Source organism: Stenella coeruleoalba (genome assembly GCF_951394435.1).
Source record: "Stenella coeruleoalba genome assembly, chromosome: 9".
Lineage (NCBI taxonomy): Eukaryota > Metazoa > Chordata > Mammalia > Artiodactyla > Delphinidae > Stenella > Stenella coeruleoalba.
This window is the reverse complement of record NC_137155.1, coordinates 28,820,786-28,836,775: the sequence shown is the minus strand read 5'-3', so window position 1 is coordinate 28,836,775 and position 15,990 is coordinate 28,820,786. Positions and strand designations below refer to the sequence as shown.

The window sequence follows — 15,990 nt, the reverse complement described above, 5'->3', positions numbered from 1 at the left end:
TATTGATCTTCTACTATGTGTGATTTGCTCTGCTGGGTAACAGAGATACAGCTGTGAATAAGCAGGCGTGGTCTCTGTCTTTTTAGTACTTACAGACCCCAGTGGGGAAATAGACAATTATCATAAAGCATGATGAAGAGAAGTACAGGGAACTTGCGGAGTGCACAGCAGCAAGAACTAACCTATTACACTATAGGTGGTCAGAAGTGATATAGAATTCTAATTAAGCCCTGAAAATTCAAATTGAGTGTGCCCAGGCTCTGGGAAGTTGCCCAGCTATGGGAAGGCCTGAGGAGAGAGAGGGCAAGGCATTGAAGCCATTCAGTTTGATGGACAGAAGAGTGAGTTGAAAGGCAGGGGACAGAAAGCTGGAGCCGTATGCAGATCCTAGTGGGCCAGGTAAAGCATGTTTTGATTAGCCTGAGGGCAATGGAAAATTTTTGGAGAGTTTTAAGCAGAGGGAAACATGCTCAGATTTGTATTAAGATATTTCCAGCTCTAGCCTGGTGGATGGATTTAGAAGGGGAAGACAAAAGTCCAGGAGGCTGGTGAGAGACTGTGGTGGCTTAACGTGCTGTCTGTGGATAAATGCTATCAAATCATAACCGTGTAGAAGATACTGATTTCATTTCTAAGTCTTGTTTTTAAATCGTCAGTACTTTGAATATTACATTTTTTTCCAGCCAAGTTCCTGAAAAATAGCCTTTTAACCCTCCCCCCCTTTCCCTTTATTAAACCAGGGCTTTGATATCGCATGACCCCCTTTCTATTGTAGAAGGAGAAAGACGATGAGCATAATTGTTTTGGCTGGACTTTTTCACCCAACAGGTAATTCTTACCTACGAGGCACTATTTATCTTTGTGTCAGATTCATTCTGTGTTTTCTATTCCTGTTGCCGCTGCCCTAGTTTAGGCCATCATTACCTGAACTGTTGCCATAATGACCCAACTCATCTCCCTGACTCCCAAACCTTTATTTTCTCATATTTATCTTCACATTGTGCTTTGATTCCCCTGCTCAAATGCTTTCAGAGGCTTTCCTTGGCCTACAGGAGAAATGTTAGCCATTGTTCCATATGCTCTCGGAGCTTTACCTTCCCCTGGCCTGCATGCACCCTACTCGTCAACTCAGTCAGGTCACACACTGCTCCCCCAAGAGCTCCCCCTTCCCCATCTCTCTACCCTTGCATAGGTCTACAGTGGCTGTCTCCATTTTCTGAAATCTTAACCATTTTTCAAGGTCCAGGACAGAAGCAAATTTTTCACATGGTACTTTCCATAGTTATGCCAACCACAAGTATTGTTACTCACTCAAGGGTTTCACGGGTGAGCTCCTGAATTTTCCTGTTACTTTAGTTAAATATATGCATAGCTCATCTCTTTTATAAGATTATACATTCTTAGGAAGACACGGTAACTTTTTCTCCTCTGTATCTTCCTCCTCAATACCTTGCCCAGTGCCTTGAAAACAGTGGACATTCAGTAAGGATGTATTTAATTCAATTGATGTCACTTTTCTTGCCAAAATTTAAAATTTTTATATGGCATTATTTTGTTTGGGATGCAAAGTGCCTTTAGGAAAATGGTATAATTTATGGATTAAAATTAATATTTTAACAGTAATTCTTATTTTTAAAGTGTGAGATATGAAGGGGAGAAATTAATGTTAATATTTCAGCATGGAAGATACCCAGTGAAGGGAAAAAAGTCTCACCACACACACACACACACACACACACACACACACACACACACACACACACACACACACACACACACACACACACACAATGAAAGAGAGAGTAAGCCTTAAAAATCTGGGCACCCAGAGATTGTGGAGCTTGTTAGATAAGAACTTATTTCCCATGTCTCCTGCCTATGGCCACCCTTCCCCCTCCATCTTTGGAAGAGTCAGAACTTGAGTTGGTAAGAGGGACAAGAAAGGGTGGAAGAGAACCTTAGGAGCATTGGTGCTTTCTTTCTGAACTTCTGACCCGAAATAGGCTCCTTCTGGGGACAAAGAGGAGATCCAACTCTAAAGTTCAAATTTTTATTTATTATATTCGTTCAGGCATACTAAGTTTGCAAATGGAGACTCCTTTGCAATTAAGGTTTCTTGTTCTATTACATCAGCGTGTAATGTAGTTTACTGAATGCATTTAAAAGGTGCAATGTGAAACAAAATTAATTTGCCTTCTGATTTTATTCTCCAAATTGCTGTTCTATCTACCTATGACTCAGGACAGAACAGGATTTCATGATTCAAGCCCCCAGCTGATGAGTATCACATGAATATTTTGGAAAAAAATTGCGTTGGTAAGACACATGAAAACATCATTAGTATGAACTTAGATGAGGTGAGATTTTTAATTGGCCTTAGAGTTTCGGTTTGTAGAAAGGAAGAAGAAAGTGCATTCTAAATGAAGTTCTGACTTACAAAGATACTCAAAGTTCTCTTTTGTGGGAGAAATCCGAGTAAAATCTGAGTAAAGGAGAGGCTCATCTTGAGGAAGGAAGGTTGGAAATATACATTAGGACAAGATCTTTGCTTGTAAAAGATCTTGATGGCCAAGCTAGGAAGCTCTGACTCCCTTTTTAAGTAATGAGTTTATCTTTAATGCCTTTTAAACCAAGGAATGGAATGGCAAAGTCAGTTATTCATCAAGATCTGGTAGTAACGTTGCCTTTTCCAACTTTCCCCCTTTTCTTACATCACATCATTATATTTTCTCCGTAGCACCTTAGTTCCCTTCTTTATTGCCTGACTCTCACTATTTAGTGGAAGCTGAATGAAAACAAAAATCCTCATAAATTTTTTTTTTGGGGTTGTTTACCGCTGCTGTAACATCTGTAGAATAGAGAGTGGACACGTAATAGGCACTCATTAAATATCTGATAAGTAAATAATACGTGAAGAGGGAGAGATTGGAGGAGATAACCTGTTAGAGAAGTTTGAGAGGCAAGTGCTGATAACCTGGGTTAAGGTTTTGACAGTAGTAGGAGAGAAAAGAACACAGTGTACAGATGAATTACGAAGGTGGAGTTAACAGAGAACCAGACAGAATGGAAACGTCATAGGCAATTCCAAGACTTGGAACCGTCTTTCTGGGAAAATGATGGTGTCCCTTCTAGAATCTGGAAATGTAGGGTAGTGATGGGTTTTTAGCTTTAGCTAGATTTACTGTGTCAGTGGAAGAGTCCCGGGGAAGTACCATTATCAGGTATAAACACTGTAACCATCACAGAGGGTGAGGGAGCCAGGCTCTGCAAGGGACACAGTGTAGCTTTCAGCAGTTGGACATTTTTGTACCTGCCACAGTGTATGTTTTAAAAATTCAAATGTTTTTTTAATGTTTGGGAGAATGGGGGGTGGTGTGGTCTATTTTTTATTGCTTTTCTCTTCAGCAAATCTGTTAAGTGTGGAAAAACAATGAACAAAAAGTTGGCCTAGACCCCCTAGGAAGTAAAGCTGGTGGTCCCGCCTAAGCGTCCCCCTCCCCCCTGCTGCCCGCCCCTCCTTCCACTCTCCAGCATTTTTCCCATGTGGCTCTGAACGCTGCTTAGGAACTATCTTTGGCAGTATTTGTGAGGCTTGCTAGCTTCAGCTAAGCAACCAGTCACTTGAATGAAGTAGAAGCTGAGCGGAGAATGTATAAGAAGTTGCCAAGTGAAGTTTTGTTTTGTTTCATTCACTACTGCTCTGCAGATCCGGAGGGCAAAAGGGATGACTGTGACCAAACAACGTTTCACCACATCCCCTAGCTCACAAGGATCTAGTTCCAAAGACAATTTGAGTTTTAAGTGTGCAGTTACCAAACTAGAAGAATTTCTATTCTCAGAAATAGAAATAATGTTTTCCTCGATGATCCGCTTCCAACACCAGTAACCTCCCTTTCTAACATCTCAGTATTGCCGTTACCAAATACAGCATAAAGGTCAAAAATGAGGAAGTTTCCTAATAAGAATATCCAAAAGATACGTATTGTACGTGTTTGCATTCTCTTAGTGGAATTTCCTTTAGGTAATAGAAGAAAAATTCCTTTGCAGTGACAACAGTATGAGTTTTCCAAAAAATGAATCTATTCACCCAAGTCATGGAGACTGTGCTCTATTAGCTGAACTTAATTAATTAATTAATTCTCAGGCTCACAGAATTTATTTGAGGCCACTGGTCAATCTAATTAGAGTGGACTTGCTGTGGGGAATAATTTTGTACCGTGATTCCCCACACTCCCGTGCACCAGATTCATAAGTTGAAGCCCTACCCCCAACGTGATGGTATTTGGAGATGGGACCTTTGGGAGGTAATTAGGTTTAGGTGATGTCATGAGCATGCGGGCTCCCATGATGGGATTAGTATCTTTGTAAGAAGAGGACGAGAAACCAGAGCTTGCTCTCTTTCTTCACCACGTGAAGAATTGTTTAAGAATTGTTTAAGACACCCAGTCTAGCATGTGATATTATAGCAGCCCGAGCTGACAGAAACAGTAGGGTTTCTCAAACTTGAGTATGCATAAGAGCAACCTGGGCGCATATTTGATACATGCGTTCCTGAACCCCAACCTAAAGGAAATTAGTCCGGGATGCATCTGTCCCAGTATTCTTCATTTTAAGTAGACTTCAAGGTGATTCTGAGGTAGGCTCTTCTGGGCGATAATTTGCTAAACACTATTTACAGGGAGGGTAGTGGATAATTGTTTGCGCACCAACTGTGAGGGTGGGAAGGGAAGGGCGAAGGGGAACTGCCCTGGGTCTCTCAGGGTTCTTTCTCTCCTAGTTCATACATCCCAACCCTTTCCCTCTGCGGACCATACTTATCATCATTAGATTCCCTGCCTACACCACGAAGCAACAAATACACATTTAGAAGTTTAGAAGGAAAAAAAGTGGGTCGGGTGAGCACTCTATAACACCTCAGTGGCTTTCCTAGCAGGGAGTCATTTGTTCAATAACTATAGGAAAGATTGTTTTCCTCTCAAATTTCTGCATCATGTTTGTTCAGGAAATTATAGCCATCGAAGGACTTTACTCAGGCAAATTTGTAAAATTGGTAAAAATTATAATTGTTCTTTCTGCCACTCCACACCAAACTGGAAGAAGTTAGCTTTTCTGAAAAAAAAAAAGAACCTTTAAATCCAGTGTGCTGGAGGGTTGGTGAACTACATGGACCTATAAATATATAGTCATTTGTATTTCTCGGGTGAAATACTTTAGGTAAAATTCAGAGAACTTAAGGAACCAAGACAGGTAGTGGAAGAGATTCTTTTGGAGGGAGTTGGGGATTTAACTTCTTTAAAACATCTTTCCCAAGGGCAGGCCTTGAGCAAAGTCTGTGGAGGATATGTGTTAGGCTCTAAGTCCCACGACTTGACTCCTTATTATTCTGAAGTGAGGTATGGTCTGGACTTGACAGAAATCACTGGAATTAATGCATTAGCATGTAGAGGGTCTTTGCTTTTTTAGGAAAAATAAGATGCTTCAAAATAGAAACTGTTAATTATATTCTCCAGGTCTCCTTTCCTCCTTGAGACATAAAAATTCCATTTCTGACCTTGTAGTGGCATCTCCCGAATTGGCATGTATTTCGACATATTTTGTGAAAGCAGTTTCTGCTATGTTATATTCACCAACACATGGTGCATGGAAACTGTTAAGCAAAATACACACTATTACTAATAATCTATGCGCTATGTATTATTAACAATCGAAAGAAACTGCTTCCACCAGATGGAGGGACAGATCTGTGATATCCATTTATGATTTATGTCCATAAAATACTCTAGGGCAAATCCCAAATCAGAGAAAGACTTTCAGGTAAAGACTCCTATTTCAGCTCTTTGGTTGTCTGAAATGAAATACAAATTCATGCAACCAAGACATCAGGTTTTCTGCCTGTGGGAAAGCACCCAGGTCAGAGAATCACGGGGTCTGTGGGTTTTCCCAGGGCCCCACTACTGACTGAGCCTTTGGAATCTCTGGCAGGTGGCTTTGCGTCTCTTGTTCTTAGTGTGTTTAAAATTTGAAACCCTCGAGCCCTTCCTTTTTCAAGCTGAAAATTCTATATTATGAATAAGCGCCCAAATGTGTGAAGTGCTGAGAGTTTCTTAGATACAGATGAATGACTATCTCAGCTGGGTAAAGAAATTTCAAATTTGTACTAGTCTGCAGAACATTTTTACCAGCTCATTTTCTTGGTGGGAAGTAGTTAGGTCATAAAGAGAGAAATATTTCTGATTCTCATTTTTTTCCCCCTTAGTTCTAATTAACTGTAAATAATTTCTTAGTTTATTTCTTCTGTTTGTGTTTCTTCACCCTTCAGAAGAGATTGTGTCTCTCTGGGGGAGGAGAGAGGCTGAGCCTGTTGAATTCTGTTCCGGATTCCATTTCTCTCACCATGTCTGTCTGTCTGTCTCTCTTTTTTAACCAAAGTATGTCCCTCTACTTGGAGCTCAGAAAATATTCGGTGAATGAAATGAAGTCCCGCATAAAACATAAATTGGGAGGCAAGGTAGCTTAGTAGTAAACAGAATAGGACCTGGGATAAGAAAGTAAGTTTTGAATTCTAGTTCTTGCCTTGTTAACTATCCGAGCTGCAGAAAATGTATCTCTGGGCCTCCATTTCCTCTTCTATTAAGTGGGGATCATAGCACCTACCTCATAGGGTTTTTGTGAGTATTAAATCAGATAATGCAATGTTTCTGCAGAGGTCTCAGAACATGGCAATTTGTCAATAATTATCTATTATTATGACATTATGAGAGTTTCATCACCTTACAGCACGTGGCACAGTGTCTCTGTAGGGTGATAGAATATGTATATATGGAATTTAAAATCTAAATACATCTTTTAAATGAAGGAACAGACTTTTTTGTTCAGTTGTTAATTCCTGTAACGTCTTCTCTAGAGTTTCAAGTTTGATTTTTGGAATACCTTCAACATGTTTATGAGAGTTTGTGTGTGTTTTAACATTTTGTGTGTGTGTCCCCATTTGTATGTCCTGAATCTTGTTTTGCTTATACTAGTTGCTTAATAATATTTACTCACTGGTTGCTTCCCTATTAGCTACCTTTTCTTTAATCTCTTTTTAGGGTAATCTAATCAAAATGTTATACTCTTAATACTACTCCCATGCTGCATATACGCAAGTTGTAATTTTTTTTCAAACTATGTGTCTAGTATCACGGCTTTGAAATTTTCTCTCTGTCTGGTGCACACCTCTATTCTTCCAACTGAATTTACTGAAATGTCGCGTGTGTGTGGCGGGTTGGCAAAGGCAATATTGTGCAGAGGCAACGATAGTGAAGTAAATTCTAATAAGGAATAAAAACGTGAGCTTTCTGTGGAGGTACCTCGCTCTATATGATTTTATTTCCAAATATGATGCTTTCGTCTATGCTTGTAGAGATTCTGTTTGAATGTTTTCAAGATCTTTTTCTCTCTTCTGTTCCTAAAAGTTCAGTGTACGATTTCCAGCTCAATAAAAAGATTACTCATTTGGTGGAGACATGATACATTCTGTGTAGACTCATACTTCTTAGAATGCCTCTGTCCCAGGGAGAAGTCACAAGTATATTAATGGCCTACTTTTCCTATTCCGAGAGAATCAATTTCCCCTTTGTTTCTAAGGAAAATCATTTTGAGGGTACTCACCACTATGTGGTAAGTGGCACTATAAAAACACTTCGGGGCTTCAGAAGAGAGAATACTGGTTTTAAAGTTATTTGTTCCATGCTGTCTAAGTTTATCCCTCTAAAGCTATATTCAGTTTTGGAATGCCACTTCTGCTTTTTGTTTCCCTAACAATCCATGTAAATGTTTCTACATGCGATCTTAATGATCACCAAGCGGTAAAGGAACAGCAGTAAGTTGTGTTTTTAGCTGCTGATTCACCTCACTCTTGATTCTGTATTTTCTGGACTTGCCAAGTGTAACCCAGGAGCGGATTCCCTGATTCCTATCACTCTTCTACTGTCTGGCAGAACTTGCCTTTCAATGCTTGGGACTTGAAGAAACATTTGAGTGGGATGGTGAGTCTACCAAGATATTTGCTCGAGACGCTTAAGGAATCCTACACAAGGATGTCTTGGAAGCAGATTGTAAGTGAACAAAGTGAAAACCTGTTCCTCTCTTGTGGTTATTACAGCCTTTTCTATTTTTAAAGTAACCTTCACATATGGTACCTCCATATAAATCTAAATAGATTCCATATTGATGTATGCATGATTTGAGCTTACTTTTCATGATACAGCATAGTGATAAATTCACGCCTAATTCTGCTGGCTTTTCAGATTGTTTTAGCAGGAAGGGGCTACTATATTCTAATAGAATTGCTCTATCATGTTAATGTATGCATTTAACTATCAATACCTACACTATTATATTCCTAGCACATTCTATTAATTATGGAAATCACTTTCATTTCAATAGTGGAATTTACATGCCAGCAGCTTCTGGGGCTCCGTGGAGCATCAGACCAGCATGTCACAGAACTCCCTTGTAGTGTGGGCGTTGACAGGGTTCTGTTGACATCACATTTGCAATGAAAATGTCTCATAAATGTGCACCCACATAGAACGTTACTTATTTCAGTATTCACATAGGTCATGAATGTCAGAGATGAAAAGTTTCCTCACACTTACATTACTAAAATAAATTATTGGGAATATATAATCACACACATACATATGAATGACCTGAAAGATGTATCTTAAATATTTAGAAAAGATGTCCAGATATAAAACTGTCACCTTTGGGTTCTCTCCTGTAACTCTATAAAGCTTTTGTATTTTACAAGTCCTGTATAAAGGGTGGATGAAGGCTGTAAATCAGGCAAGAGAATGGACTGGTCCAGAGGGGTTATAATAGGGGATAAGTAACAAGATCAAATGGGACCAGAGGAACATTAGGCTGAATATCACAACAAAGTTTTTGATAGGGAGAACTATTAGACTGTGAAATAGTCTTTCAAGGGTGCTAGAAGAAGTCATTACGTGAGCCATTTAAAATCAGACTGCACTGAAGTACTCCAAAATACGGTGTGCTATGGGGACCAAGCCTACATTGGAAGAAGAAGGAGGGGGATGACCTAATAGTTTCTACCTTCTCCATGACGACTATGATTGTACTCATTTTATGTGTACAGTCTTGGTGGATAATCTTCTACAATTTTATGCTACTTCTTGGGAGCAATTTCAACAAATTCATGTAATGCAGAATTTAGCAGAGTCTCTGGAGAGACAAAAATGCACACTAAACTGAGTGTAAAATAGCAAAGTGAGACAACTATGGGTAAACATTACTACTTCTTTGGGGAGTAAACCCTGGAGAAAACAAGTCTTAGCCTGGAACTCGGGCCGTATTCAAACATGCATAAATGCATACTGTGCTGGCTTTCAATGGAGATTAGGTAGTAATTTTCTTTTGTTTAATGGTATCTTGGGACCATGTTGAGTGCAGGACAACAAAATGAAACATTTCATCCCCAAGATAATGGGCTATATTTTGGCAGGAGGTAGCTACAACCCTGGAGAAAGACATCAAGTAACATATTGTGACTGATATCTATTAGAATGGACAAGAAAGAGAAAATGGTTTAATTTGATAAAAAGAGCTTGACATAAAAGGAGAAAGAGAAAAAGTTACCCAGGGAAGTTGTAAAAATGTGATTGCTGGGAATCTTTCAAAATAAGACTGTCCTCACTCTGTGTGGTTCTGGTTGATCACCTGTCATGAAGTAGAGAAGTGAGACACGTGACCTTTTGCCAATTATCCTAGTTCTTTCATTCAATAAAAATATTAATTTAAGTCTGATAAAAAATAAAGATCACTGCATTTTATGCTATCTTTGCATTTGTTTAACTTACCAATTTTAATTGCAGTGACATAAAATCAGAGGTGGGCTCATTTTGATGTTTGGTAATTGTAGGGGTAAATCATCTGACTTACCCTCGTTTCTTTTCATGTGTACACTGCAACTTTTAAAAAAGACCATAGGATATATTTTCATTATTTATAATATCTTCTTTTTTGGTAGCCTTCCATACCTTTTCTCAATGTATTGATTAGATATTTCTGAAGTCTGACAAATTCCATTCAATTAAATCAAGGGGTGACTCTCTCTCCCTGTCTCCAAATTTAATCTATTCCTTGTGTTGGCATACTTTTCTGCAAGTTGAGTTTCACATTTCCTTGGTGTGAATCTAGCTCACAGAACAAGAGGTTTTATGAGTAGGGTTTTTTTTGGGGGGGGAGGGGCTTATCAATTCTAAAAGTTATTTGTACCATTTATCATTCTCTTTAGCCCAATGAATGTAGATACTATGAAATTTTCATTGTCTTATTTGTGAAAATATAAATTTCAAGACTTCTCCTGTTTGCATCCTGAGCACCTGTGTTACTCTGAACAGAAATCAAGGCAGCCTTAGGGCGGGTCTATTCAAAATACCCAGGTACCTCCTGCTGGGTGATCAGAACTTGAAAGGATGAACAGCTAAAACCTACAGGTGTGGGAAATCTTTGTAAATACCAGACACTCGCATGATGGAAGGGAACAGATCAGTTTATTAAAGTCTGGTGTATAATACTTCCAAAATCTATTCAAATTCTTTTGGGCTGTTTTGAGGAAAATGTGCATAGCACTATAGAAGTATTAACAAATAAAGTATCCTAAACATCTTCGGTAGGAAGTGTGTAATCTACCTGAGTTTAGGGTATTGGCAGTCTAAATGGTTTTGTCATGCCTGTATTACACATATTTACGTGAACAGTTAGAGTCCGGGTAACAGCCTTAAAATATGTGATCAGATAATCCAAAGCAGACTTAAATTTAGGAAAATGAATAATATTTCTCTACAAATCGATGCTTTTTTTTCTTCCAAAGAAACACAACATAGCGCTAATGAACACTTCTAAGATCATGTAGCACAGATAAATTTAAGGCAAGAAACTTAAAGTAATGAAGTGCTTCTGAGATCCTTAACTCACACTAATCTCAGCTTTGACTATACTGATATGTAACTATCTCACTGTGTAGGTCAAACATATCACTATTCAAATAACAGTATAAATAACTTTATTAGTAAATTAGCTGAGCACTTGAGCACAGACCATTAGAAGTATACAGTTTTATTGTTTGTTATTAAAATTCACAATGCTTTGAAATACTTAAAAGGCAGGGGCATGTCCCCTTAAGATATCTACCTGAGAGTGCTATACCTTTGGGAATCTACGTTTGCTAATCCAGGGAAGGAACTAGAAGGAAATCTAAATGAAATCCTTAAGAAACCAGCTTATTGGATCTATTTCCTAGTCTATTTCTGGATCGCGAATCTCCCGCCCTCTCTGTGTTATCTCACTGTCAGATAAGAAACTGGAACAGGATCGATGAAGAGATAGGCTCCCCGTCTGGCTTTTCGATTTTTTCGCTCAAGCCAAAAGGAGCAAAGGACATCGAGTTAGGGATCCTTGCCAAACCTTCTTGCAGGAGAGCAAACCTCTGGCCGCCTCTGGCAACAGAGCGTCTCCCAGAAGCGGCGAGGACCAGGTCCCACTGACCGCTGCCCACCTCGCCTGGCAACCTCGTACCCACAGGAAGGAAACCGCCCTTGTGGCAGCCAGTCGGTCGCACGGTTTCCAGTGCACAAAGCGTACGGAATCCCGGATTAGAAACCTATCCTGAGCCCAGGGCAGGGCTGGAGGTGGTTGGCTCATGAGACTGCTCTCCCTGGGCGTCTGCGAGCGCTAGTTAGTCCCTCCACCTCTCCAGCCCTGGGCACCCTGACCGCAGATCTGTGCCCTGAGCTCTGCCTCCCTCCCGGAGACATAGACGAGCGCGCGCAGACACAAACTCTCACTCACGCACACCCACCTTGCCTCTGGCCCCCATCCTTCCCACCCCCGGCAGAACAGTAGGGACTGGTCCGGGCTCTGCCTCAACTTTCCCGGCTGAGCCTGCGCCACGCGGCACCCGAGCCTCCGCGCCCTCACTGGGCGCCCTCCAGAGGGGCACGTCCTCCTCTGGGCCCCTTACCTCGAACCGCCAACTCCCGGCAGGGACTGGAGCTGACCGTGGTGGCAGCGGCGGCGGCCGAGCCTGCACCCGGGCTCTGGCTCATGGTTGGTCCTCCTCATTCGACACAAAAGAGGTAGCTTGCTGGCTTTGTCCTTTCCCAATCCAAGGGAGAACTTATTTTGCCCCCGAAATGGCCAACTTGTGCGCGCCGCTTCCTGTCACAGTGCCCCCTGCCCCCGCCCCCTCCAGGCTGCGTGCTGGACCACTGCCTGGTGGTAGAGCATCCAGGCTTCCGAGTCAGTGGGGAGTGGGAAAAGGGAGGGTGGGAGGAGAAGAGAGGCAGGAGGTTGGGAAAAGGGGGGACCCAGTGGTCTTCCGAGGAGGGGAGGGGAGCAGTTCCCAGCTGAGTGCCTCTCCTCTGTACAGGCAAACCCACTTCCCAGGCTTGGAAGCAACTTTCCTTCACCTTGGCCGGGCTGAATTCTTCGCATCTAATTGGGACTCTCGGCAGAGGCACGGACCTTCTGGCATTCTCTCCTTCTCATTTTCTCTTTCTCCTTTCCTCCCTTTCCCTCTTCCTCCCTCCCTTAACAGGGGTGTATCTGCAGAGTCTTCAGTGAGCCAGGGTACCTAGACGAGCAGATTATTATACAGAAAGCCAGGGCGGTTTTGCTGGCGGCTTCACGTCTGTTTGAAAGCCTTAGGCAGTGCCTGCAAAGGTTGGTGAATTTCGGAGGGGTTGGGTGAAGGGGAGTGGGGCGGCAGGGAGGTCGTCGGCTCTAACTTTGAAGCTCTGCTAGAGCCCTTGGCCTGCGGGGGAACCTGGACTGTCAGCCCTGGAAGAACTCTCCTGTGGTCCCCGAGCAACCGGAGGACCGCATGCTGGAGGAGAAAGAGGGAGCGAGCCTGCGAGGCCGATGTGCAGCTCTGCCCCACACGCTGCTCAGCTGCACATTGCGAGCCCCTGGAGAGGGCTTGTGCAGAACAATCTCTGGGTCAGGCGGGAGGGGGACGCTCCTGTTTCCTAGCAACCCTCATCAATCTTCTCGGGGTATCTCCCTCTGAAGGAATTCGATTGGACAGCCCCTGGAGGGAAGCCACGCCCCTTCAAGAATGCTGGGCTGCTGCTTTTTCGCATTCTCCCAAATTTCTTGGGTGGAATAAGATTACAGGAGAGTGCTGTATAATCTTCCCTCTTATCATCCGATGTTGCCACACCGCCTGCTTGCAACGACCCTACCGCCCCTCCCCCCCGTGAGTCCTTTTCTAGTCCTACTTGTGGTTAGCAGGCACAATGCTTTCTACAGAACATCTTCTTTCTTCTTAAAATTAAATAAATAAAAAGCTTAAATCGGTGACGTAGGCACAAAAGAGAAAAAGGCACACGGAAATAGCCTTGATAGGCTCCGAGCTGCAGATAAAATCCTAAAGGTAAAATTCCAGGCATCTTTCTATGTTTAGAAATGCATTGTGTTTAATTTCAAAATCAAAACTTCACTGTCATTAATTTTTCCACCCTGATATACTAACTTTGTGTTCACCAAAGACTGAGTTATATGTAGCCAGAGACAATGAAACTTAATGCTTTAGTGCTACATTTATTCTTTAATATTTAATGTTAACTTGTTACACAGCTGCCTGCTTTTGTAACCCAGCCAGAACATCTAAACTACAGGAACAGTTTTACCACTGATTCTTTTACAGAGCCAAGGCTATTTAGAAGACACGCGTGCTTGTATATTCCATTGTGAATGTCACTAAAACTAGAAACTTGAATGTATTAAAAATTAAAGTGTTATTAAATAGTGAAACTCTAAAAATGCTGGAAGTTCCCCTTCCGACACCATTCTTTGTGGAATGCAATAGGAGTGCCCAAGTAGAAGCAAAGTCACTCTTCCTTTGTATTTCATTACTGTTATCTTACCACAAACACATTTGACTTTCATAAGAGAGAATTTCACAATGTCTTTCCAATAGACAGCTGTACGTCAAGGAGCAATGACACAACAATGGAGAAGATAAAGGTGTATACACTGCAAGGGCTTCGGATACCCACACGGAGCCACGTTGGCAGCTTTTTTTTTTTTTCCCCTGCTCCGGGATGTTCCAGAAGATACCCTTTTGCCTTTCCAAGAGTTTATCAGAATCAGCTGAAATTGAGAGATCTGATTTTTTAATCTCACTGAAAAAGAAAAGTAGCTGTGTTCACACAAAAGAAAGCACTGATGTATTTGCTGAACTGCATTGCCATAACCTCTGTCTAGGCTGTTTAATACACTAAGGTTGGTGATGTGTAGAGACTGAAATCCTGAAGCAAATTATCAATCTGTGACCAGATCTCCCCTTATGGGACACTTTCCCTCTTTCCTCTCCCACCCATGCACAAAGAATTGATGAATGTAAGGGCTTTTCAGCCTGGTAGAAGCATGCTCCCTGAATTTGAATCTCTAATCGCTATCACTTCCTAGCTTTGTGACCTCGGACAGGTTTACGTAACCTCACAATATCTGGGTTTCATCATCTGTAAAATGTGAATAATAATTTCTCATCCCTCAGAGTTATTCTGAGGAGTAATACCATGGAAGCTGCATGCAGCTAACTATTAGTTACTATTATTGGTCTCTAGTTTATAGTTAATCAATGGTATCTTAATTGTCGAGCCATGTATAATGTTTAATTGAAGGCAGTTAGTCTTGTACTTTAATTCTTCCTTTTTAATTTAACTTAAATTCATCATCAACTGGGAACATAGCTTTAATTTTCATGTTTATTTGATGTGTGTGTGTGTGTGTGTGTTTGTGCATGTGCACGTGTGTGTGTATGTTTCCAAGCTTTTTTTAAAAGCTTCAAGGGATGGAACCAAAGTACCACTTCTAGCTAAATGGCATGCCAGTTGGGAAATGAAATCTCTCCCTTTCCCACATCCTCCCTTAAGTATTCTAGCTGGGCTCCAGTTCTAAACAATTTTAGTCCCCCGTTTTAAGTACCTTGGTATAGCATACTTACCAGATTTTTTCAAGTCAAACACACATGTTTGGACATCTAGACCACTCTTTCTAGTTTATATTTTTTATTAGTTTAATTAATTTTTACTAATCCAACTGTATTTATTTGAATGATTAATCATGATACCTCTTCTTAGGTTCCTTTACAGCTTGTGTCCTGACTTCTGGTTTAATGCCTTTTGAATATGGCCCATAAAGTATACCATCCTTCACTCAGAAAGAGCATTGAGAGTTGACGAGCTGTCATTAATTACAAATTAAAATGCCTTCCATGTCCCCATTCTGATCACTCTCACTAATGTTCCTCTTGGAGTGAATGTCCACTGATTGGCTCAATTTAGAAATCAGTTTCATTGCTGGTTTCTACTACCAGTCAGCAGTGTGCAGTTATTTTGATTCATATATGGGATGTCCAGTTTGTCTGGAACAGTTCTGGTTTACATCTGTCAGCTCGGTGTTTTCACAGCGCTCACTTTGTTTCCCCAAAGTGTCAGGTTTGGGTGTTAAATTATATGGCTACCTGAACCCTCTTATCATCTGGGAAGGATCTCTTGCCTCAGACTTCCCTTGCCCATCTGCCGTGTGACTGTTAAATTCCTCTGTATAACCCTTTTTCCAGAATAGGACTGATCAGTTCTGGAGGCCTAATACACATATCTCTATAACTACATAATACACATAGTTAAAATATTAAAATTTACATTTAATTTGCTTATAAATATTCCTTTTTTCAACTTCTTTCAAAATGTTTCTCCTTGGATCTTCTGTAAATTTGGATTTTAATTACTGTTACACAATATAAAAATGAAAACATTCTAGTCTTAATTTTGATGGAAGCTCTAAGGCAAAGGGTGCCAGCTACCCCAAATTCCAAAGCAAGAGTTGCCAGATGCCCTGTGCTGGATTTGAACAAAGTCTCTTTAAACCATGTGGATTATAAAAGAGTTAAAGTCCAAGAAGCTGAGAGAGGTAGGA

At 41.0% G+C, this 15,990-nt stretch overlaps 1 protein-coding gene across 2 annotated transcripts in view; it reads left to right on the top strand.

Moving 5' to 3' along the window:
- LOC307191450 (uncharacterized protein) overlaps window positions 1-15,990 on the top strand; it is a 447,023-nt gene that overhangs the window by 130,556 nt on the left and 300,477 nt on the right. For both annotated transcript variants that reach the window (XR_013829784.1, XR_013829785.1), the window contains exon 8: window positions 12,605-12,729. The gene's annotated coding sequence lies outside the window, so the exon portion shown is untranslated. The remainder of the gene's footprint in view (window positions 1-12,604; window positions 12,730-15,990) is intronic.